Genomic DNA, 21,331 nt, shown 5'->3' with positions numbered 1-21,331 from the left:
AGGCCCAAACGCATTGTAAGGGTCTGCTGGGAACGCCTAGGAGAGTCTCCTGAAGAACTTTGAACATGTCCGGAAGAACTTTGAACATGTCACGAGGGAGGTGCTGGACATTGAGTCTGAGTGGACCATGTTCCGTTCCTCTCTTGTTGAGCCAGCTGATTGAAGCTGTGGCCGCAAGGTGTTTGGTGCCTGTCGTGGCGGTAATCCACCAGCAGTGAGGGATGCTGTCAAGCTGAAGAAAGAGCCATCGGGTCCTTTTGGCTCATGGGACTCCAGAGGCAGTGGGCATACCGACAGGCCAAGCGAGACCTCCTCAATCCCACCAACACGTCTTCCTATGAGGAAACAGTGCCTGGGAAGTCTGTGGTGGGCTCTCCTATTTCTGGGGCTGAGGTTGACAAGGTAGTTAAAAAGCTCCTCGGTGGCAATGAGCTCCGTCCGGAGTTCCTTAAGGCTCTGGATGCTGTGGGGCAGTATTGGTTTACAAGACTCTGCAACATTGCGTCTACATCGGGGGCGGTACCTCTGGATTGGCAGACCGGGGTGGTTGTTCCTCTCTTTAAGAAGGGGAACCGGAAGGTGTGTTCCAACTATCGTAGATCACACTCCTCAGCCTTCCCGGTAAGGTCTATTCATGCGTACTGGAGAGGAGGAACCTCGGATCCAGGACAAACAGTGTGGTTTTTCCTGGTCGTGGAACGGTAGACCAGCTCTAAACTCTCGGCAGGGTCCTTGAGTGTGCATGGGAGTTTGCCCAACCAGTCTACATAAGTTTTGTGGACTTGGAGAAGACATTCGACCTTGGGCCCCGGTAAATCCTCTGGGTAGTGCTCAGAGAGTATGGAGTATCGGCATGTCTGATTGTGGCGGGTGTCTCCCTGTATGATCAGTGTCAGAGCTTGGTCCGCATTGCCGGCAGTATGTCGGACCCCTTTCCAGTGAGGGTTGGACTCCGCCAAGGCTGCCCTTTGTCACCGATTCTGTTCATAACTTTAATGGACAGAATATCTAGGCGCAGTCATGGCTTTGACTGCGCCTGGTTTGGTGGCTGCAGGATTAGGTCTCTACTTTTTGCAGATGATGTGGTCCTGATGGCTTCAACTGGCCAGGATCTTCAGCTTTCATTGGATCGGTTCGCAGTGAAGCGACTGGGATGAGAATCAGCACCTCCAAGTCCGAGTCCATTGTTCTCTCCCGGGAAAGGGTGGAGTGCCATCTCCAGGTTGGGAAAGAGATCTTGCCCCAAGTGAAGGCGTTCAAGTACCTAGGAGTCTTGTTCACGAGTGAGGATAGAGTGGATCTTGAGATCTACAGGCGGATCGGTGCGGCGTCTTCAGTAATGAGGACGCTATATCGATCCGTTGTGGTGAAGAAGGAGCTGAGCCAGAAGGAAAAGCTTTCAATTTACCGGTCGATCAACGTTCCCATCCTCACCTATGGTCATGAGCTTTGGGTTATGACCAAAAGGACAAGGTCACGGGTACAAGCGGCCGAAATGAGTTTCCTCCGCCGGGTGGTGGGTCTCTCCCTTAGAGATAGGGTGAGAAGCTCTGTCATCCGTGAGGAACTCAGTGTAAAGCCGCTGCTCCTCCACATTGAGAGGAGCCAGATGAGGTGGTTCGGGCATCTGCTCAGGATGCCACATTGATACAATATTACAGGCATGTTTAGACATCTTGCATGTTTGGTTTTGGAGTTATGTTTATATAACCTGCTTTCTGAACCGCCACCTTTGTGGTTTGCGTGTCCCACTGATCCTAGGAGCTATGTTGTCCAGGGGCTTCTTTACCCCCTGGTAGGGTCCCCCAAGAAAAACAGGTCCTAGGTGAGGAATCAGACAAAGAGCAGCTCAAAGACCTTTATGAAAAGTACAAATCGAGGACCTAGATTTTTTTCTTGCCCAGGCGCGGGTCACCATGGCTCCCCTGCGGAGCCAGGCCCAGAGGTGGGGCACGATGGCGAGCGACTGGTGCCCATGGGGCCCAGCTCGAAGAGGCAACGTGGGTCCCCCCTGCAAAAGGCTCACCACTCATGGGCTGGGTCATAGAGGTCGGGTGCAGTGTGAGCTGGGCGGCAGCCGAAGGCAGGGCACTTGGCAGTCCGATTATCGGCTACATAAGCTCGCTCTTGGGACGTGGAACGTCACCTCGCAGGGATGGAAGGAGCCTGAGCAGGTGCGCGAGGTGGAGAAGTTCCCGGCTAGATAAAGTTGGACTCACTTCGACGCACAGCAAGGGCTCTGGAACCTGTTCTCTCAAGAGGGGTTGGACTCTCTCCCACTCTGGCGTTACAAGTAATGAGAGGCTGGGTTGTCAATTCTTGTTGCCCCCCGGCTAAAAGCCTGCACATTGGACTTAACCCAGTAGACGAGATGGTAGCTTCCCTCCGCTTTCTGGTTGGGTGACGGGTCCTGACTGTTGGTGTTTACGCACCAAACAGCAGCTCAGAGTACCCACTCTTTTTGGATTCCCTTGAGAGTGCTCCCTCGGGTGATTCCCTTGTTCTGCTGGGGGTCTTCAACGCTCATGTTGGCAACGACAGTGAAACCTGGAGAGTCGTGATTGGGAAAAATGGCCACCCGGATCTGGACCCAAGTGGTGCTTTGTTATTGGACTTTTGTGCTTGTCACGGATTGTCCATAACAAACACAATGTTCAAACATAAGGGTGTCCATGTTCCAGTGGGGCTTAGCACCTAACGCGACGTGTGAGTGTGGCGCGGAGGAGCAGACTGCCGACCACGTGATCCTGCGTTGCCCGATTTATCGTGCTCCTAATGGTTTGCGTGGCCTGGCGGACCTGGATGACTGCTCGGTGACCTGGCTCACTTCTGTGTGTCCTGACATATGAACGGGAGGGCCCCCCGGGCCTGGGGTGGTAAAAGGCATAGACCCTCGGCCTCAGGTCCGGGTGCCGGAAAACAGCTGCCCATACGATGAAGAAGGGTGTCCATATGTGCACTTGGCACCAGGACACCCTCGGCCGCAGTTCCATGATTGACTTTGTAGTTGTGTCATGGGATTTGCGGCCTCATGTTTTGGACACTCGGGTGAAGAGAGGGGCGAGCTTTCTACCGATCACCACCTGGTGAGCTGGCTCCGATGGTGGGGGAGGATGCCGGCCAGACCTGGCAGGCCCAAACGCATTGTGAGAGTCTTTTGGGAACGCCTAGCAGAGTCTCCTGTCAGAGAGAGTTTCTTTTTCCACCTCCGGAAGAACTTTGAACATGTCACAAAGGAGGTGCTGGACATTGAGTCGGAATGGATCATGTTCCGTGCCTCTCTTGTCGAGCCAGCTGATTGGAGCTGTGGCCGCAAGGTGTTTGGTGCCTGTCGTGGCGGTAATCCTAGAACCCGCTGGTGGCCACCAGCAGTGCGGGATGCCGTCAAGCTGAAGAAGGAGCTTATCTGGTCCTTTTGGCTCATGGGACTCCAGAGGCAGCGGGCATACCGACAGGCCAAGCGAAACCTCCTCAATCCCACCAACACGTCTTCCTATGAGGAAGCAGTGTCTGGTGAATTTGTGGTGGGCTCTCCTATTTCTGGGGCTGAGGTTGCCAAGGTAGTTAAAAACCTCCTCGGTGGATGAGCTCCGTCCGGAGTTCCTTAAGGCTCTGGATGCTGTGGGGCTGTTTTAGTTGACAAGACTCTGCAACATCGCGTGGACATCTAGGGCGGTACCTCTGGATTGGCAGACTGGGGTGGTGGTTCTTCTCTTTAAGAAGGGGAACCGGAGGGTGTGTTCCAACTATCGTAGATCACACTCCTCAGCCTTCTCGGTAAGGTCTATTCATGTGTACTGGAGAGGATGAACCTCGGATTCAGGACGAACAGTGTGGTTTTCGTCCTGGTCGTGGAACGGTAGACCAGCTCTATACTCTCGGCAGGGTCCTTGAGTGTGCATGGGAGTTTGCCCAACCAGTCTACATGTGCTTTGTGGACTTGGAGAAGACATTCGACCGTGGCCACCCCGGGAAGTCCTGTGGGGAGTGCTCAGAGAGTATGGGGTATCGGCATGTCTGATTGTGGCGGGTGTCTCCCTGTATGATCAGTGTCAGAGCTTGGTCCGCATTGCCGGCAGTAAGTCGGACCCCTTTCCAGTGAGGGTTGGACTCCGCCAAGGCTGCCCTTTGTCACCGATTCTGTTCATAACTTTTGTGGACAGAATTTCTAGGCACAGTCATGGCGTTGAGGGGATCCGGTTTGGTGGCTGCAGGATTAGGTCTCTGCTTTTTGCAGATGATGTGGTCCTTATGGCTTCAACTGGCCAGGATCTTCAGCTCTCATTGGATCGGTTCGCAGCCGAGTGTGAAGCGACTGGGATGAGAATCAGCACCTCCAAGTCCGAGGTTCTCGCCCGAGAAAGGGTGGAGTGCCATCTCGAGGTTGGGCAGGAGATCTTGTGGATGAGTTCAAGTACCTGGAGTCTTGTTCATGAGTGAGGGAAGAGTGGATCGTGAGATTCACAGGCTGATCGGTGCGGCGTCTTCAGTAATGACGGCGCTATATCGATTCGTTGTGGTAAGAAGGAGCTGAGCCAGAAGGAAAAGCTCTCAATTTACCGGTCGATTTACGTTCCCATCCTCACCTATGGTCATGAGCTTTGGAGTAAGACCGAAAGGACAAGATCACGGGTACAAGCGGCCAAAATGAGTTTTCTCCGCTGGGTGGCGGGTCTCTCCCTTACTGTAAGAATTTTCACCGTTTGATTACAGTAACCTACTGGCAGCTAATGGTTCCAGTATAAAACTGTTTTTCTACAGCACACATACTGTGATTTATCACTACAGTTTATTACTGTAAAAAGTATCACAGTACTGTGCTGTATCAAATATATGCTTCACAGCATAATACTGTCATCTGTTTAGCGGCATTACACTGTTATTTTAGTGTATCCACTGTAATATCCATTAACTTTTAATTACAGTAAAATAATTGTAAGCACTACAGACTGAGCTTTACGGTATAATGCCACTAGAAGTTAATGAATTGAACTTTTACATTTTCAAAATCAAAACCCCTGCAATCTGCTGGCATAAAAATGACTGGAGAAATGGCCTTGCAAGTTAATGCTTTTATTAACCAATTGTTTTAAAGTGCATCAAATACATTCATTGTACATTTAGTGCATTCTTCTTATTTTCAGTAAAGCATTTTAACATTTATAACATGTCAACTTAATTTCAAACTGGAGACAAAACACTGAACACGAGTCCAGTGTTTAGTTGTCGGCTACATACAGCCCCACTCAAAGTCTGTGAGATGTTTTATAAGGGTGGCTACGTGAGGATTTACAGTTGCTGCCTTTTTCTGAACCAGCTTCCCGGTCTTCTTGGACACCACCTTTCCCTGGCTAGCATTTGTTCCCCTCTCGGGGTTAACGCCAATGAATCGCCTAAAAAAGAGAGAAAGCATATTAGATATTCTGTTGTGATTGAAGATTACTTGCAGTCTATACAGAACTCCACTCACATTGTTATTTAGGAATATGCACTGCACAAATATTAATATCAATTTTAGGATATATGTGAGCCTATACCATAACCACAGCTGTAGATGAGTGAATGCTCTAAAACCCATTAAGACAAATTCAGAGAGGAAGACAATGCTAAAGCCTCCCCAATCCCTCTCTCTATTTATGTTTTCTCTCCATCTACGGGACAGTGTATTTACGCTGATGTTTCCTGCTTTCACCCATTTAACAAATCGTTACCTGCTCATTACCTATCTTCTCTGCATCCTGGGTTCACACTGGTGCTTCTTGCTTTTACCCATTCAACATATCTTTACCTGCACATCACCAACCTTCCCTGCATAGTGTGGTCACGCTGGTGCTTTCTACCTTTACCCATTCAACATATCTTTACCTGCACATTACCTACCTTCTCTGTATCCTGGCGTCTAGCTGGTGTTTCCTGCCTTTACCCATTCAACATATCTTTACCTGCACATTACCTACCTTCCCTGCATCCTGGGGTCACACTGGTGCTTCTTTCTTTCACCATACAACATATCTTCACCTGCACATACCTACCTTGTCTGCATTGCGTCGACCACACCTGCGCTTCCTTCTTTCACCCATTCAACATACCTTCACCCGCACATTACCTACCTTCTCTGCATAGTGGGGTCACACTGGTGCTTCCTGCCTTTACCCATTCAACATATCTTCACCCGCACATTACCTACTTTCTCTGCATCCTGGGGTCAAACAGGTGGTTCCTTCTTTGACCCAGTCAACATATCTTTACCTGCACATTACCTACCTTCTCTGTATCCTAGAGTCAAACTGGTGCTTCGGTCCCTAATAAGAAGGTCCACAAAGGAACAGAAGAGTCATTGATTTAAGGCACAGAATTGGGGAAATGACAAGTCAAATTCCTGAACAGAGGTGAGAAATATAAAATAAAATATCCTAACAGTATTTAACAGTATCAAGAGGAATTTCCTTTGAACAAATTCCAATGTCCGAGCACCAAGCAAGAAGGGCAGCAAGCCCTGAGATGAAGCTAGGTTGGACACCTTTGCAGATGACATCACCTTCCATGCTGATCATCCAACGTTTTATTGTGACTTTGTCACCAGCAACTTGTACAGTCAAGAAATGCAGTTTATGTTCCTAAACAGTATCCAATATGGGTAGCATTTTAAAAGTATTTGGAATGGCCACCTCACTCGCTCTCTCTTTACTCTGTTTACATCTAGTCTCCTAAGGCAGTGGTTCTCAAATGGGGGTATGCGTACTCCTGGGAGTAAGTACTCCCAGGAGTACGTGAGATTTTTAAAAAAATATTCTAAAAATAGCAACAATTCAAAAACCCTTTATAAATATATTTATTGAATAATACTTCGACAAAATATGAATGTAAGTTCATAAACTGAACATCTAATCAAGTAGGCTATTCCATTCATTACCATAAAGCCAGAGTTTCCCCCATGCCATGATGGTTTGACCCTACCTGGCGGTGCCACACGGCACCAACTGTCAATCAACTATCCATGTAGAAAACAATGGAGGCGTGGTTAAAGCATAGCAGTAATGCAGCTGAGACATGTGGACATGTTCCATAAATATTGATGTTAAAGATTTCTTTTTTTGTGAAGAAATGTTGAGAATGAAGTTCATGAATCCAGATGGATCTTTATTACAATCCCCAAAGAGGGCACTTTAAAGGCCTACTGAAATGATTTTTTTTTAATTTAAACGGGAATAGCAGATCCATTCTATGTGTCATACTTGATCATTTCGCGATATTGCCATATTTTTGCTGAAAGGATTTAGTAGAGAAAATCGACGATAAAGTTCGCAACTTTTGCTCGCTGATAAAAAAAAAAGCCTTGCCTGTAGTGAAGTAGCGTGACGTCACAGGAGCTAGGATTCCTCACAATTCCCCGTTGTTTACAATGGAGCGAGAGAGATTCGGACCGAGAAAGTGATGATTACCCCATTAATTTGAGCGAGGATGAAAGATTCGTAGATGAGGAACGTTACAGTGAATGACTTGAGAGGCAGCGATGGATGTATCTTTTTTCGCTCTGACCGTAACTTAGGTACAAGCTACTCTCCTTTTTCTATTGTAGATCACAGATTTGTATTTTAAACCACCTCGGATACTATATCCTCTTGAAAATGAGAGTCGAGAACGCGAAATGGACATTCAGTGCCTTTTATCTCCACGACAATACATCTGCGAAATGCTTTAGCTACGAGCTAACGTGATAGCATCTTGCTTTAACTGCATATAGAAACAAAAGAAATAAACCCCTGACTGGAAGTATAGATAGAAAATCAACAATACTATTAAACCGTGGACATGTAAATACACGGTTAATGCTTTCCAGGCTGGCGAAGGTTAACAATGCTGTGCTAACGACGCCATTGAAGCTAACTTAGCAACCGGACTGCACAGAGCTATGCCGAAAACATTAGCTCTCCACCTACGCCAGCCAGCCCTCATTTGCTCATCAACACCCGTGCTCACCTGCGTTCCAGCGATCGGCAGAAGGACGAAGGACTTCACCCGATGCGTTTGGCGGCCCGGAGACGTAGGAAGTCAAGGTGAAGTCGGCGGCTAGCGCGGCTAGCGCGGCTAGCGCTCCAACAAAGTCCTCCTGGTTGTGTTGCTGTAGTCCGCTGCTAATACACTGATTCCACCTACAACTGTCTTCTTTGCAGCCTTCATTGTTCATTAAAAAAAATTGCAAAAGATGTCCAGAATACTGTGGAATTATGAAATGAAAACAGAGCTTTTTGTATAGGATTCTACGGGGTACCATAACTTCCGTTACTCGGACTTCGTCACGCGCATACGTCATCATACCGCGATGTTTCAGCCGGATATTTCCCGGGAATTTTAAAATGTCACTTTATAAGTTAACCCGGCCGTATTGGCATGTGTTGCAATGTTAAGATTTCATCATTGATATATAAACTATCAGACTGCGTGGTCGGTAGTAGTGGCTTTCAGTAGGCCTTTAAGTTGATTACTTCTATGTGTAAAAATTTTTATTTATAATTGAATCACTTGTTTATTTTTCAACAAGTTTTTAGTTATTTTTAATTCTTTTTTTCCAAATAGTCCAAGAAAGACCACAACAAATGAGCAATATTTTGCACTGTTATACAGTTTAATAAACCAGAAACTGATGACATAGTGCTGTATTTTACTTCTTTATCTCTTTTTTTTCAACCAAAAATGCTTTGCTCTGATTAGGGGGTACTTGAATTAAAAAAATGTTCACAGGGGTACATCACTGAAAAAAGGTTGAGAACCACTGCCCTAAGGCAGTGGTTCTCAACCTTTTTTCAGTGCTGTGAACATTTTTTTAATGCAAGTAGACCTCCATGTCTTCATAACAGGAATATCCTGAATTCTCAAGTTGCATATCACAATAGTCATCATCAGTGTTAATAACACAAGAGCTGCTTGGATTTGCTGTTGAGCAAGTCAAACTTCGTTCAGTGTAGCCGTAGTGCTTCCTTGACACGTGCGATGTGAAAGTAGACTTAACTGTAAATCTTTTTTCACATTGACTGAAGGGGCACGTAACTGTCCTACCTTCGGTAATAGGACTTTTCAAATGCAGGAGAAGGGCCCGTATATCATCGCACTTCGCGCTACATGAGACAATATTACAAGGTAAACCTTCTGCGCTATACATATCAGTCCTACTCTTGCCATATTTATGACGACGGCTGTGAGTTTTGAAGGCTGAGAAGTTGGAAAAAACTCTTGTGCATTTAGGGAAAGCACACTTAAACGATGCATTAGGCATACAACTATGATTTCGCATGTGTCTAACATACGCAAATACATTGCTGCAAGTCGTAGCACATATGTTGCAAGTTATCATCTTTTATGATGACTATGACAAAAAAGAAGAAAACTTAGCTAGCTAGCATGCGGCGGTACATGCGCGTGGTCAACGATAGTGTCTGTGATGCTGGCTGTGACGCTATGTCATTTCGGACTTTATAAATATATATAAAAAGTAATTCAAACAGAAAATGACACATCAAGGTACAAGTGACTATTACCTTGCTATCAAAAACACACGATGCAGTAGGATGGATTTAGCAGGGGCGGCCAGGTGAAATGAAGCTCGGTTGGACGAATTGTGGGCGGACCCAAGAAACAAGTCTGAAAAATACTGAATTATACTGTAGGTTTTACAGTAACTTACTGCTGGTCGATATTTTTTGAAAATTGCAAAAAAATTTACAGTACTTAACTGCATTTAAGAAGAACAGGATAGGTTGATTGGCAACACTAAATTGGCCCTAGTGGTGAATGTGAGTGTGAATGTTGTCTGTCTATCTGTGTTGGCCCTGCGATGAGGTGGCAACTTGTCCAGGGTGTACCCCGCCTCCTGCCCGATTGTAGCTGAGATAGGCTGCAGCGCCCCCCGCCAACCCGAAGGGAATAAGCGGTAGAAAATGGATGGATGGATGGAGTATATAACTGTAATTTTATTTTTTATTTTTACAGTAATTTTTTACAGTGAAGGTCATGGGTGTCAAACTCTGGCCCGTGGGCCCTTGCGGCAATATCAAATTAACACTAAAGCTGGACCGTTGATTATACATTGCGGCAGTGCCGCAGTAACACCGCTACTTCTAATACTTGCCCCAGCACTCCTCCCAATTTTTTTTTTTCAGCTAGTCAAACGAGTGCTGGCCCAGTTTCATGTTAGTGCAGCTTCTGCACCCACACACAATTGAATGCAACGCATACTTCATCAACAGCGATACAGGTTACAGTGACGGTAGCCAAATAAAAAACTTTAACACTTTTAGGAATATACGCCACACTGTGAATCCACACCAAACAAGAATGACAAACACATTTCGGGAGAACATCCGCACCGTAACACAACATAAACACAACAGAACAAATACCCAGAACCCTTTGTAGCACTAAATCTTCCGGGACGCTGCAAGGTGTGTGTGTGTGTGTGGGTGGGGGTGGTTTGGTGGTAGCGGGGGTGTATTTTGTAGCATCCCGAAAGAGTTAGTGCTGCAAAGGATTCTGGGTATTTGTTCTTTTGTGTTTATGTTGTGTTACGGTGCGGATGTTCTCCCGAAAAGTGTTTTTTATTCTTGTTTGGTGTGGGTTCACAGTGTGGCGTATATTTCTAACAGTGTTAAAGTTTTTTATACTGGCACCCTCAGTGTAACCTGTATCGCTGTTGATGAAGTATGCTTTGCATTCATTTGTGTATGTGTGCTGAAGCTGCACATATCTTGTGACTGGGTCTGAACGATGTTAGAATTGGGTGTACGAGATATGGCTGTTGAACGCCTTCGTTTGATAATGAAAGTTGCCTCGGCTCAAAGCCTGAGCCCCAACATTAAAGAACTAGCATCCAAAAAAAGATGCCAGGTATCTGGCTTGGGCACATCAAATTAGATCAGTGTGTTGCAAACTGAGCAGTATAAAGTCCTGAATGGTTGTTTTATTCATTGTTATTTAATTTATAAATTTATTAGCCTGTGGAAAAAGTTAATGTTGATATTTACCTCAGACGGCTGCAAATAGAAAAGAGGCATTAAATTTTTATTTAAATTGTATTTGATATGCAATTGATATATTTTAATTAGTATTATTATTATTTGAAACTTGATTTTGCATGTCACTATAAAGTTATATAATCCTTGCTTGTTCAATATTCAATGCAAAACTTGTTTGGGTCCCTATTAAAAGGTTAATTTGTTCAACCTTGGCCCGCTGCTTTGTTCAGTTTCAAACTTTGGCCCACTCTGTATTTGAGTTTGACACCCCTGTTGAAGGTGAAGCTCTGTCATCCTGGAAGAACTCACAGTAAAGCCACTGCTCCTCCACATTGAGAGGAGCCAGATGAGGTGGTTCGGGCATCTGCTCAGGATGCCACCCGAACGCCTCCCTAGGGATGTGTAGGGCAAGTCCGACCGGCAGGAGGCCACGGGGAAGACCCAGGACACATTGGGAACACTATGTCTCCCGGCTGGCCTGGGAACGCCTCGGGATCCCCCGAGAAAAGCTGGACGAAGTGGCTGGAGAAAGGGAAGTTTGGGCTTCTCTGCTTAGGCTGCGGCCCCCGCAACCCGACCATAACCCGACCATAAGCGGAAGAAAATGGATGGATTTAGTATGACAGTTATACTGTCATGTTGAGTACAAAAACTAACTAAACCTTACACAATATGTTGTTCCCAGTAAAATTCACAAAGATACATATCTCCAGGCATTATTAGCCATTTTGCATGTGTGGTTTAGGAGTTATGTTTAAATAACTGTCAGATTGAGTGTGACAGTATACTGTCATAGTGAGTAAAACCCATATTTTGTATTTGCAAACCTTACAAAAACAACTAAATCTAGATAAACTACAAATACAATATTACAGGCATTTTTAGACATAATGCATGTTTGGTTTTGGAGTTATGTTTATATAACTTTCATATTTAGTATGACAGTTATACTGTTAAAATGAGTAAAAAAAACTAACTTGTGTCCGTCATAAAACCCAATTTTTGTATTTGCAAACCTTACAAAAACAACTGATTCTAGTAAAACTCACATTAATACAATATTACAGGCATGTTTAGACATATTGCATGTTTAGTTTTGGATTTATGTTTATACAACCCCCTTTCTGAGCCGCCACCTTTGTGGTTTGCGTGTCCCACTGATCCTAGGAGCTATGTTGTCCGAGGATTCTATGCCCCCTGGTAGGGTCCCTCAAGACAAACAGGTCCTAGGTGAGGGATCAGACAAAGAGCAGCTCAAACACCTTCATGAAAAGTACAAATCGAGGACCTAGATTTTTTTCTCGCCCAGGCACGGGTCACCGTGGCTCCCCTGTGGAGCCAGGCGCAGAGGTGGGGCACGATGGCGAGCGACTGGTGGGCGCCTGTCTCCATGGGGCCCTGCCGGGCTCAGCTCGAAGAGGCAACGTGGGTCAACCCTCCAATGGGCTCACCACTCATGGGCCCATTGAGGTCATAGAGGTCGGATGCAGTGTGAACTGGGCGGCAGCCGAAGGCAGGACACTTGGCGGTCCGATTATCGGCTACATAAGCTCGCTCTTGGGATGTGGAACGTCACCTCGCTGGGAGGGAAGGAGCCTGAGCTGGTGCGCGAGGTGAAGAAGTTCCGGCTAGATATAGTTGGACTCACTTCGACGCACAGCAAGGGCTCTGGCACCTGTTCTCTCAAGAGGGGCTGGACTCTCTTCCACTCTGGCGTTGCAAGCAATGAGAGGCTGGGGTGGCAATTGTTGTTGCTCAAAGCCTGCACGTTGGACTTTAACCCAGTAGATGAGATGGTAGCTTCCCTCCGCATTCGGGTTGGGTGACGGGTCCTGACTGTTGTTTGTGTTTACGCACCAAACAGCAGCTCAGAGTACCCATGCTTTTTGGATTCCCTTGAGGGATAACTGGAGAGTGCTCCCTCGGGTGATTCCCCTGTTCTGTTGGGGGACTTCAATGCTCATGTTGGCAAGGACAGTGAAACCTGGAGAGTCGTGATTGGGAAAAATGAACCTAAGTGGTGTTTTGTTATTGGACTTTTGTGCTTGTCACGGATTGTCCATAACAAACACAATGTTCAAACATAAGGGTGTCTATATGTGTACTTGGCACCAGGACACCCTCGGCCACAGTTCCATGATTGACTTTGTAGTTGTGTCATGGGATTTGTGGCCTCATGTTTTGGACACTCGGGTGAAGAGAGGGGCAGAGCTTTCTGCCAATCATCACCTGGTGGTGAGCTGGCTCCGATGGTGGTGGAGGATGCGTTAGACCTCGCAGGCCCAAACGCATTGTGAGGGTCTGCTGGGAACGGCTAGCAGAGTCTCCTGTCAGAGAGAGTTTCAATTACCACCTCCGGAAGAACTATGAACATGTCACGAGGGAGGTGCTGGACATTGAGTCTGAGTGGACCATGTTCTGTGCCTCTCTTGTCGAGCCGGCTGATTAGAGCTGTGGCCGCAAGGTGTTTGGTGCCTGTCGTGGCGGTAATCCTACCTGCAGTGAGGGATGCCGTCAAGCTGAAGAAAGAGCCTGTCGGGTCCTTTTGGCTCATGGGACTCCAGAGGCAGCGGTTATACCGAAAGGCCAAGCAGTGCCTCGGGAATCTGTGGTGGGCTCTCCAATTTCTGGGGCTTAGGTTGCCTAGGTAGTTAAAAAGCTCCTCGGTGGCAAGGCCCCAGGTGTTGATGAGTTCCGTCCGGAGTACCTTAAGGCTCTGGATACTGTGGGGCTGTCTTGGTTGACAAGACTCTGCAACATCACGTGGACATTGGGGGCGTACCTCTGGATTGGCAGACCGGGGTGGTGGTTCCTCTCTTTAAGAAGGGGAACCGGAGGGTGTGTTCCAACTATCGTGAAACACACTTCTCAGCCTTCCCAGTAAGGTCTATTCATGTGTACTGGAGAGGAGGAAACTCGGATCCAGGACGAACAGTGTGGTTTTCGTCATGGTCGTGGAACGGTAGACCAGGTCTATACTCTCGGCAAGGTCCTTGAGTGTGAAGCGACTGGGATGAGAATCAGCACTTCCAAGTCCAAGTCCATGGTTCTCGCGCAGGAAAGGGTCGAGTGCCATCTACAGGTTGGGGAGGAGATCTTGCCCCAAGTGGAGGAGTTCAAATACCTAGGAGTCTTGTTCACGAGTGAAGATAGAGTGGATCGGGAGATCCACAGGCGGATTGGTGCGGCGTTTTCAGTATTGAGGACGCTATATCGATCCGTTGTGGTGAAGAAGGAGCTGAGCCGGAAGGAAAAGCTCTCAATTTACCGTCGATCTACGTTCCCAGCTTTGGGTTATGACCGAAAGGACAAGGTCACGGGTACAAGCGGCCGAAATGTGTTTCCTCTGCCGGGTGGTGGGTCTCTCCCTTTGAGATAGGGTGAGAAGCTCTGTCATCCGGGAGGAACTCAGAGTAAAGCAGCTGCTCCTCCGCATTGAGAGGAGCCAATGAGGTGGTTCGGGCATCTGCTTAGGATGCCACCCGAACGCCTCTAGGGAGGTGTTTAGGGCAAGTCCTACCGGCAGGAGGCCACAGGGAAGACCTAGGACACATTGGAAAGACTATGTCTCCCGGCTGGCCTGGGAACGCCTCGGAATTCCCCGAGAAGAGCTGGACGAAGTGGCTGGGGAGAGGGAAGTCTGGGATTTTCTGCTCAGGCAACCCGACCTCGGATAAGCGGAAGAAAATGGATGGATTTAGAATGACAGTTATACTGTCAAATTGAGTACAAAAACTAACTAAACCTTACACAATATATTGTTTCTAGTAAAACTCACAAAGATACATATCTCCAGGCATTATTAGCCATTTTGCATGTTTGGTTTAGGAGTTATGTTTAAATAACTGTCAGATTGAGTGTGACAGTATACTGTCATAGTGAGTAAAACCCATATTTTGTATTTGCAAACCATACAAAAACCACTAAATCTAGTTAAACTCACACAGATACAATATTACAGGCATTTTTAGACATAATGCATGTTTGGTTTTAGAGTTATGTTTATATAACTTTCATATTTATTATCACAGTTATACTGTCATATTGAATAAAAAAAAACTAACTTGTGTCTTTGCAAACCTTACAAAAGACAATTTTTCTAGTAAAACTAATGTCGTAATAACATTTTGCATGTGTTGTTTGAGTTATGTTTAAATAACTGTCATATTGAGTGTGACAGTATACTGTCATAAAACCCAATTTTTGTATTTGCAACCCTGATTCTAGTAAAACTCACATATATACAATATTACAGGCAGTTTTGGACATAATGCATGTTTGGTTTTGGAGTTATGTTTATATAACTTTAATTTATAGTATGACAGCTAAACTGTTATATTGAGTAGAAAAAACTAACCTGTGTTCGTCATAAAACCCAATTTTTGTATTTGCAAACCCTACAACTGATTCAAATAAAATTCACATGAATTCAATATTACAGGCATTTTCAGACATTTTGCATGTTTGGTTTAGGAATTATGTTGGAATACATTTGTATTGCTTTTTTTGCATTATCTCAGGATTTTTAGAACATTACTGTCATATTGAGTAAAGTTTTAAAAAAGCATATGTTTCCAGTAAAACTCCCAAAGATGCATTATTTCAGGCATTTTTAGCCATTTTTCAGGTGTGGTTTAGGAGTTATGTTTAAATAACTATCATATTGAGTGGGGCGGTATACTGTCATATTGAGTTAAAAAAACTAACTTGTGTCTTTGCAAACCTTACAAAAGAAAATGTTTCTAGCAACACTCACAAAGATAATTTTTTCACGCTATTAGACATGTTTCATGTGTATTTAGGAGTTATAATTACATAACTTTCATATTGAGTGTTAAAGTTATAATGTCATAATGTGTAAAACCTAATTTTTGTATTAGCAAACCATAAAAAACAATTGATTCTAGTAAAACTTACATAGTTCAATATTACAGGCATTTTTAGACATTTTACATGTTTGGTTTAAAAGTTGTTTTTGAATACATTTAAATTGCTTTTTTCGCATTATCTCAGGATTCTAAGATCATTACTTTCATATTGAGTAAAAAACTACTTTTTGTTTTTGCAAACCTTACAAACTCACATAAATACATTATTACAGGTATTTTTAGACATGACACATTTTTGGTTTTGGAGTTATGTTTAGATAACTTTCATATTTAGTATGACTGTTATACTGTCATATTGAATTAAAAAAAAACTAGCTTGTGTCTTTGCAAACTTTACAAAAGATACTTTTTCTAGTAAAACTAACAAAGATACATGACTCCAGGCATTATTAGCCATTTTGCATGTGTTTTTTAAGAGTTATGTTTAAATACATTTTTATTGCTTTTTTCGCATTATCTCAGGATTCTAAAATCATTACTTTCATACTGAGTAAAAAACTACTTTTTGTTTTTGCAAAACTTACAAACTCACATACATACATTATTACAGGTAATTTTAGACATGACACACGTTTGGTTTTGGAGTTATATTTATATAACTTTCATATTTAGTATGACTGTTATACTGTCATATTGAATAAAAAAAAACTAGCTTGTGTCTTTGCAAACTTTACAAAAGATAATTTTTCTAGTAAAACAAACAAAGGTACATGTCTCCAGGCATTATCAGCCATTTTGCATGTGTTGTTTAGGAATTATGTTTAAATACATTTTTATTGCTTTTTTCGCATTATCTCAGGATTCTAAGATCATTACTTTCATATTGAGTAAAAAACTACTTTTTGTTCTTGCAAACCTTACAAACTTGCATAAATACATTATTACAGGCATTTTTAGACATGACACATGTTTGGTTTTGGAGTTATGTTTAGATAACTTACATATTTAGTATGACTGTTATACTGTCATATTGTATTTAAAAAAACTAGCTTGTGTCTTTAAAAACTTTACAAAAGATCCTTTTTCTAGTAAAACTAACAAAGATAAATGTCTTCAGGCATTATTAGCCATTTTGCATGTGTTTTTTAGGAGTTATGTTGAAATACATTTTTATTGCTTTTTTAGCATTATCTCAGGATTCTAAAATCATTACTTTCATATTGAGTAAAAAACTACTTTTTGTTCTTGCAAACCTTACAAACTTGCATAAATACATTATTACAGGCATTTTTAGACATGACACATGTTTGGTTTTGGAGTTATGTTTAGATAACTTTCATATTTAGTATGACTGTTATACTGTCATATTGAATTAAAAAAAACTAGCTTGTGTCTTTGCAAACTTTACAAAAGATACTATTTCTAGTAAAACTAACAAAGATAAATGTCTTCAGGCATTATTAGCCATTTTGCATGTGTTTTTTAGGAGTTATGTTTAAATACATTTTTATTGCTTTTTTCGCATAACTCAGGATTCTAAAATCATTACTTTCATATTGAGTAAAAAACTACTTTTTTGTTTTTGCAAACCTTTCAAACTCACATACATACATTATTAAAGGCAATTTTAGACATGACAAACGTTTGGTTTTAGAGTTATGTTTATATAACTTTCATGTTTAGTATGACTGTTATACTGTCATATTGAATAAAAACAACTAGCTTGTGTCTTTGCAAACTTTACAAAAGATAATTTTTCTCGTAAAACTAACAAAGATACACGTCTCCAGGCATTATTACCCATTTTGCATGGGTTGTTTAGGAATTAAGTTTAAATACATTTTTATTGCTTTTTTCGCATTATCTCAGGATTCTAAGATCATTACTTTCATATTGAGTAAAAACCACTTTTTGTTTTAGCAAACCTTACAAACTCACATAAATACATTATTACAGGCATTTTTAGACATGACACATGTTTGGTTTTGGAGTTATGTTTAGATAACTTTCATATTTAGTATGACTGTTATACTGTCATATTGAATTTAAAAAACTAGCTTGTGTCTTGGCAAACTTTCCAAAAGATCATTTTTTCTAGTAAAACTAACAAAGATACATGACTCCAGGCATTATTAGCCATTTTGCATGTGTTTTTTAAGAGTTATGTTTAAATACATTTTTATTGCTTTTTTCGCATTATCTCAGGATTCTAAAATCATTACTTTCATACTGAGTAAAAAACTACTTTTTGTTTTTGCAAAACTTACAAACTCACATACATACATTATTACAGGTAATTTTAGACATGACACACGTTTGGTTTTGGAGTTATGTTTATATAACTTTCATATTTAGTATGACTGTTATACTGTCATATTGAATACAAAAAAACTAGCTTGTATCTTTGCAAACTTTACAAAAGATAATTTTTCTAGTAAAACTAACAAAGGTACATGTCTCCAGGCATTATTAGCCATTTTGCATGTGTTGTTTAGGAATTATGTTTAAATACATTTTTATTGCTTTTTTCGCATTATCTCAGGATTCTAAGATCATTACTTTCATATTGAGTAAAAAACTACTTTTTGTTCTTGCAAACCTTACAAACTTGCATAAATACATTATTGCAGGCATTTTTAGACATGACACATGTTTGGTTTTGGAGTTATGTTTAGATGACTTTCATATTTAGTATGACTGTTATACTGTCATATTGAATTTAAAAAAACTAGCTTGTGTCTTTAAAAACTTTACAAAAGATACTTTTTCTAGTAAAACTAGCAAAGATAAATGTCTTCAGGCATTATTAGCCATTTTGCATGTGTTTTTTAGGAGTTATGTTGAAATACATTTTTATTGCTTTTTTAGCATTATCTCAGGATTCTAAAATCATTACTTTCATATTGAGTAAAAAACTACTTTTTGTTCTTGCAAACCTTACAAAGTTGCATAAATACATTATTACAGGCATTTTTAGACATGACACATGTTTGGTTTTGGAGTTATGTTTAGATAACTTTCATATTTAGTATGACTGTTATACTGTCATATTGAATTTAAAAAAACTAGCTTGTGTCTTTGCAAACTTTACAAAAGATACTTTTTCTAGTAAAATTAACAAAGATTAATGTCTTCAGGCATTATTAGCCATTTTGCATGTGTTTTTTAGGAGTCATGTTTATATACATTTTTATTGCTTTTTTCGCATAACTCAGGATTCTAAAATCATTACTTTCATATTGAGTAAAAAACTACTTTTTTGTTTTTGCAAACCTTTCAAACTCACATACATACATTATTAAAGGCAATTTTAGACATGACAAACGTTTGGTTTTAGAGTTATGTTTATATAACTTTCATATTTAGTATGACTGTTATACTGTCATATTGAATAAAAACAACTAGCTTGTGTCTTTGCAAACTTTACAAAAGATAATTTTTCTCGTAAAACTAACAAAGATACACGTCTCCAGGCATTATTACCCATTTTGCATGGGTTGTTTAGGAATTAAGTTTAAATACATTTTTATTGCTTTTTTCGCATTATCTCAGGATTCTAAGATCATTACTTTCATATTGAGTAAAAACCACTTTTTGTTTTAGCAAACCTTACAAACTCACATAAATACATTATTACAGGCATTTTTAGACATGACACATGTTTGGTTTTGGAGTTATGTTTAGATAACTTTCATATTTAGTATGACTGTTATACTGTCATATTGAATTTAAAAAACTAGCTTGTGTCTTGGCAAACTTTCCAAAAGATCATTTTTTCTAGTAAAACTAACAAAGATACATGACTCCAGGCATTATTAGCCATTTTGCATGTGTTTTTTAAGAGTTATGTTTAAATACATTTTTATTGCTTTTTTCGCATTATCTCAGGATTCTAAAATCATTACTTTCATACTGAGTAAAAAACTACTTTTTGTTTTTGCAAAACTTACAAACTCACATACATACATTATTACAGGTAATTTTAGACATGACACACGTTTGGTTTTGGAGTTATGTTTATATAACTTTCATATTTAGTATGACTGTTATACTGTCATATTGAATACAAAAAAACTAGCTTGTATCTTTGCAAACTTTACAAAAGATAATTTTTCTAGTAAAACTAACAAAGGTACATGTCTCCAGGCATTATTAGCCATTTTGCATGTGTTGTTTAGGAATTATGTTTAAATACATTTTTATTGCTTTTTTCGCATTATCTCAGGATTCTAAGATCATTACTTTCATATTGAGTAAAAAACTACTTTTTGTTCTTGCAAACCTTACAAACTTGCATAAATACATTATTGCAGGCATTTTTAGACATGACACATGTTTGGTTTTGGAGTTATGTTTAGATGACTTTCATATTTAGTATGACTGTTATACTGTCATATTGAATTTAAAAAAACTACCTTGTGTCTTTAAAAACTTTACAAAAGATACTTTTTCTAGTAAAACTAGCAAAGATAAATGTCTTCAGGCATTATTAGCCATTTTGCATGTGTTTTTTAGGAGTTATGTTGAAATACATTTTTATTGCTTTTTTAGCATTATCTCAGGATTCTAAAATCATTACTTTCATATTGAGTAAAAAACTACTTTTTGTTCTTGCAAACCTTACAAAGTTGCATAAATACATTATTACAGGCATTTTTAGACATGACACATGTTTGGTTTTGGAGTTATGTTTAGATAACTTTCATATTTAGTATGACTGTTATACTGTCATATTGAATTTAAAAAAACTAGCTTGTGTCTTTGCAAACTTTACAAAAGATACTTTTTCTAGTAAAATTAACAAAGATTAATGTCTTCAGGCATTATTAGCCATTTTGCATGTGTTTTTTAGGAGTCATGTTTATATACATTTTTATTGCTTTTTTCGCATAACTCAGGATTCTAAAATCATTACTTTCATATTGAGTAAAAAACTACTTTTTGTTTTTGCAAACCTTTCAAACTCACATACATTCATTATTAAAGGCAATTTTAGACATGACACACATTTGGTTTTGGAGTTATGTTTATATGACTTTCATATTTAGTATGACTGTTATACTGTCATATTGAATAAAAAAAACTAGCTTGTGTCTTTGCAAACTTTACAAAAGATAATTTTTCTAGTAAAACAAACAAAGGTACATGTCTCCAGGCATTATTAGCCATTTTGCATGTGTTGTTTAGGAATTATGTTTAAATACATTTTTATTGCTTTTTTCTCATCATCTCAGGATTCTAAGATCATTACTTTCATATTGAGTAAAAAACTACTTGTTGTTCTTGCAAACCTTACAAACTTGCATGAATACATTATTACAGGCATTTTTAGACATGACACATGTTTGGTTTTGGAGTTATGTTTAGATAACTTACATATTTAGTATGACTGTTATACTGTCATATTGAATTTAAAAAAACTAGCTTGTGTCTTTAAAAACTTTACAAAAGATACTTTTTTTAGTAAAACTAACAAAGATAAATGTCTTCAGG

Source organism: Entelurus aequoreus, linkage group LG19, assembly GCF_033978785.1.
Source record: "Entelurus aequoreus isolate RoL-2023_Sb linkage group LG19, RoL_Eaeq_v1.1, whole genome shotgun sequence".
In the NCBI taxonomy this organism is placed as follows: domain Eukaryota; kingdom Metazoa; phylum Chordata; class Actinopteri; order Syngnathiformes; family Syngnathidae; genus Entelurus; species Entelurus aequoreus.
This window is presented reverse-complemented; position numbering follows the sequence as displayed.